This window comes from Lipotes vexillifer, unplaced genomic scaffold (assembly GCF_000442215.2).
Source record: "Lipotes vexillifer unplaced genomic scaffold, Lipotes_vexillifer_v1.1 scaffold7, whole genome shotgun sequence".
Classification (NCBI taxonomy): Eukaryota; Metazoa; Chordata; class Mammalia; order Artiodactyla; family Lipotidae; genus Lipotes; species Lipotes vexillifer.
This window is the reverse complement of record NW_006792683.1, coordinates 371109-376540: the sequence shown is the minus strand read 5'-3', so window position 1 is coordinate 376540 and position 5432 is coordinate 371109. Positions and strand designations below refer to the sequence as shown.

The following is a 5432-nucleotide window of genomic DNA, read 5'->3' as shown; positions in this document are numbered from 1 at the left end:
CCCGTGTTCTCTGAATCGGCAGGCGGACTCTCAACCACTGCGCCATCAGGGAAGCCCCAGTTTTACATTTGGTAGTGTATATATGTCCATGCCACTCTCTCACTTCGTCCCAGCTTACCCTTCCCCCTCCCCGTGTCCTCAAGTACATTCTCTACGTCTGCATCTTTATTCCTGCCCTGCCCCTAGGTACTTCATGCATTGGTCTATGATTCTGTCTTTAAGCCAGTACCACTGTCTTAATACCGTAGCTTCATATTAATACTTCATATCAGGTACAGCAGATTCTCCCACCGTGTTTTAATTGACTCTCCTGCTCACCTGCATTTTCATATAAATCTTAGAGTCAGTCTTTGAATATCCACAAAAAACTTGCTGGGATTTTGGTTTGAACTGCTTTGAATCTATAGGTCAATTTGGTTCCTATAAAATACTGTCTTCCAATCCATGAATATGACACATTGTTAGAAATCAGGATAATGGTTATTGCCTGTTTTGTGTTTTATATAAATGGATTATTTTATACTTGTTCAATATTAGGTTTGTGATGTTTGTTAATTTTGTTGCTTGTAACTGTAGCTTTTTTTATTGCTGTGTATTATTCCATTGCGTGAATGAATATCCCATAATTTATGCATCCATTCTATTGTTGATGGGCATTTGGTGGTTTCCACACGGTTTGAGGTCAGTATGAACAGTGCTGTTAACGACATACTTGTTCGTGTCTTTTGATAAATGTATGTTCACATTTCTTGTGGTGTATATAAGCCACCTGATCTTTAAGATAAAATGGAAAGTGCTGTGCTGGTGACTTCTTCCTCTTCTGGTCCAACAGTCCACCAACTCTACTGGTCCAACAGTCCATCAACTCTACTGGTCCAACAAACCATCAACTCTATCATGTATATAATGCTTATTTCTCCTAAGGGGTATTTTTCTGGACCTCATTTCTTTTTCTCTGGTTCCTTTCTCAGATGTAACGTTTGAGTTGTTTGGTATTTGTCCCTGCAAAAACTCTTTCATCTTCTGCCTCTCATTTAACAAAAAGTCCCTTGGGATCTCACAAATACTTTTAAGATTTGATATTTTACTCAGGCATTTTGAAGGCTTTGAGTGGGATGGTTGGCCTAGGTGTTTACCTTCCCATACTACTGGAAATAGAATTCAATAGAATTTAACATACACTTACTAATCACTTACTATATATCAGGCTGTCTTCTAGGTTTAGGGATATGGTATTGAAAAAAACAGACAAAATCTCTACCTTCATGGGGCCTACATTCCTAACCAATATCTCTACAAATATTCCTTCTGTCATTTTCTCCCTTTTCTCCTTGTGTTCAGCTTAAATGTATGTTAGACCTCAGTCTTTCCTCAGTATCTTTGAACGTACCTTTTGCATCTCTGTGTCTCCATCCTAAATTATGGATAATTTCTTCAGATAAATCTTCTAGTGCATTAATTCATGGAATGGAATCATGTTTTCCCCCTCAGTGAATCAACTTTTATAAATACAAGTGTTCAAATCACTATTATTTTATTTTGTTTATATATGTACATATATATGTGCACATTGTGCAAACACATATATATCTATAATCTATCAGTTAAAAATCCAATTTAAAATATTTAAAGAATGTATGAATATGCATTCTCACTCATGATAAGAAGTATTCCTAGAGAATGTTACATAAGCTGCATATGCTTGTGTGACAAGTGCATAGCAGCCTCATTGCCAGCTACTACTGAAGTTTTGCTTGTCGTAGGTTTGGCTATAACTATGCATTTTTTTCTGGTTGACTCCAAGTTCACAAAATTTTCATATATCTTGTTAAAAGTTTCTTCACTTTGAAAATAAATGTCTTCTCAGATATCATCAAATCAAATATGGCAAACAAGGAATAAATAATCAAAACGTCAGTACAGTGTGTAATTTTATCCAAAAAGAATTCACTTAATCCCTGTCTCTCATCCAGTTAAAATACCTTTTACTATGTAATGATGTTTCAGACATTTAAAAAAATAGCCAAAATCATAGCAAACACCTGTGAACTTATTATCTAGCTAATAAAATGTGTTCCTAATTCCCCTTCCCCCACTACCAAGAGTCAAGTTTTAAGTTTTTTACTTAGCTTTTTAAATATACTTTTTGAGCATGTTAAGATTCATCACTTTATAATGTCTTTTAACAAGGGCACTTTCTCAGCTTGCCTGTCATTTAGTGACCCCAAATTAATTCATCTTAATGAGTAAACAAATTTTCTCCACTATTATGTGAGCCTCACCTTTATTCTCAGGCAGTGTCAAAACTGGCCTTAAGTAAATTCATATACATAAAATTGATGGGTCAGTGAGACCTTTGAAGCATATTGGAAAATTATACAAATTTATACTCCTACCAACTACATATGAAATTGTTTTTCTCCTTATATCCTTATCAATTCTGAGTTTTGTCAACTATATTCTTTTTTTTTTTGGCAATCTCATTAATAAAAACCTTGTATTGATTTGTATTTCTTTCTTTTTTTTTGCGGTACACGGGCCTCTCACTGTTGCCTCTCACCGGAGCACAGGCTCCGGACGCGCAGTCTCAGCGGCCATGGCTCACGGGCCCAGCCGCTCCGCGGCATGTGGGATCTTCCCGGACCGGGGCACGAACCCGTGTCCCCTGCATCGGCAGGCAGACTCTCAACCCCTGCGCCACCAAGGAAGCCCTGATTTGTATTTCTTTAATAAAGAATGAAACATATTTTCTAGTACATTTATAATTTGGGGATTTTTTTTAACATTTAACATTTTTTCATATGGTAGCTCTGTTTGTAATTTTTAAAAATTTTTATTGAAATATAGTTGATTTACAATGTTGTGTTAGTTTCAGGTGTACAGCAAAGTGATTCAGTTATCAATATATATAAATATATACTTTTTAAACATTCTCTTCTATTATAGGTTATTACAAGATATTGAGTACAGTTCCCTGTGCTATACAGTAAGTCCTTGTTGGTTATCTGTTTTATATATAGTAGTGTGTATATTTTAATCCTAAACTCCTAATTTATCCTCCCACCTTTGGTAACCATAAGTTTGTTTTCTATGTTTGTGGGTCTATTTCTGTTTTGTAAATAAGTTCATTTGTATTGGTTTTTTTTTTTTTAGGTTTTTTTGGCCATGCCACGTTGCTTGCGGGATCTCAGTTCCCCAACCAGGGATTGAACCCAGGCCATGGAAGTGAAAGCCTGGAATCCTAACCACTAGGCAACCAGGGAACTCCCTGTATCATTTTTTTTAGGTTCCACATGTAAGTGATATCATATGATATTTGTCTTTCTCTGTCTGGCTTACTTCAGTTAGTACGATAATCTCTAGGTCCATGCATGTTGCTGCAAATGACATTATTTCATTCTTTTTTATGGCTGAGTAATATTCCACTGTATATATTACATTTAAATTTTAATTTATCTGAAATTTATTTAGTTGTTAAAAAAAACAGGTAGGGGGGGCTTCCCTGGTGGCACAGTGGTTGAGAGTCTGCCTGCCGATTCAGGGGACACTGGTTCGTCCCCGGTCCTGGAAGATCCCACATGCCGCGGAGCGGCTGGACCTGTGAGACATGGCCGCTGAGCCTGCACATCCGGAGCCTGTGCTCTGCAACGGGAGAGGCCACAAGAGTGAGAGGCCTGTGTACCACACACACACACACACACACACAAAACCAGGTAGGGATCAGCTTCTTTTTTTCCCAAGTTTCTGTTAGTTGTACCAGTATAATTGATTGGATAACCTTTGTCTTCCCTATATTGAAATGCACTCATATAGCAAATTACCATGTGTTCCTGGATCTATTTATGGACCCTAGTCTATTCAACTGAGTGCTGTATTGTATTACTTAAAGTTATTTTATAGTAGGTTTTAATATCTATCTTTTACCTATGCTAAATCCTCCCCCAATTATGCATTTTTTAAAAACTAAGTGAAGATGGGCTTCCCTGGTGGCGCAGTGGTTGAGAGTCCGCCTGCCGATGCAGGGGACACGGGTTCGTGCCCCGGTCCGGGAAGATCCCACATTGCCGCGGAGCGGCTAGGCCCATGAGCCATGGCCACTGAGCCTGCGCGTCCGGAGCCTGTGCTCCACAACTGAAGAGGCCACAACAGTGATAGGTCCACATACGGCAAAAAAAAAACAAAAACAAAAAAACAACCAAAAAACTAAGTGAAAAACTTTATTAACTTTTGTTTCAAACTTTATTACCAGGCTTCTACAGCTTAATTAGCTGCAAAGAATGAATTGTGTATAAGCAAAAACTGAAAAGAGCTTCAGTGTCCAAGGGGCTTGGGCTTTAAAATATTAGAAATGTATATTTTATCAGACACAGGGACAAAGTTTTAAAAAGTAGTCTTAATATAAAATAGCAGCACCCAGTAACTTCAAGTTTCATCTTCAGAAGTTGACTCAATTCAGTTTGTCTCATTCTTGAAAGCCTCAGCAAAATTCTCCGTAAGATCTGGAATTTCATCATCATCATCCTCTCCAGTAGCAAGCAGTGCTTTTCCATCCACAGATTATTTTGGCAGCGCTTCAGCCAGTTGTTTTAAACTAGTCAGACTGTCTGCACCAAGCTGGTTTAAGATGCCAGGTAACATTTCTGTCAGCTGCTTTGTTTCAGCATGGCCAATAACAGTGAAAGTGTTGGCTACCAGAGATGCTTGAAATTTAGGATTGTTAATGTGCATCACATTAACTTTTCAATACCAGAGACGTTGTTTACCCCTAAGTTTCTTTAAGTTCTTTAAGGAGAAGTTTGTTTGTTTTAAATCATCTGTTGTAGCTGTTTTATGAACCAACTTCTTTCTGTGAGCAGTTCCTTTCCCACCAGTGTTCACTTGTGCCTGCAGTTCTGTGAGTTTCTTCTGGTTCATGATTGTTTCTTTCATCTTGATGGAGTGGAAATGGGGCCCTGTGGGGGGACCAGGTCTGGTGCTCAGGGGGTCTCAGGCAGACCAGCTGGGATTAGGGACACACATGGGGTGCCCCCAATTATGCTTTTCCAAATTTCCCAAAATATATATTTATTTTAATTGAAAACTTTAGAATCACTTTTCAAGTTCCCCCCAAAGTTGTAATTTGATTGTGATTGCACTGACTTTATAATTTAGGAATAATCAACAATTTTGGAGTATTGATCTGTCTAAACAGAAACTAGTATGCCTCTCCATTTATTCTGTCATCTATTTTAGTAAAATTTTATATAGGTCCTGCACATATTTATTAGGTTTAGCCACAGGGTTTGTGTGCAGGTATCTTTTTAATAAGAAAATTTCCCTTTTACGTATTTCCACTTAGTTGTTTGTATACAGGAAACTTTGGAATTTTTTTTCCAACTTGCAGGAAGCTCTTTTGTTTTCCTCTTGTTGAAGTAGAGACTTCTGTGTCTCTG

The 5432-nt window shown here is 37.7% G+C and overlaps 1 pseudogene; it reads right to left on the bottom strand.

Moving 5' to 3' along the window:
- Positions 1-4452: 4452 nt before the first annotated feature.
- LOC103072068 (transcription factor BTF3 pseudogene) lies at positions 4453-4929 on the bottom strand (annotated as a pseudogene).
- Between the last annotated feature and the right edge of the window lie 503 nt (positions 4930-5432).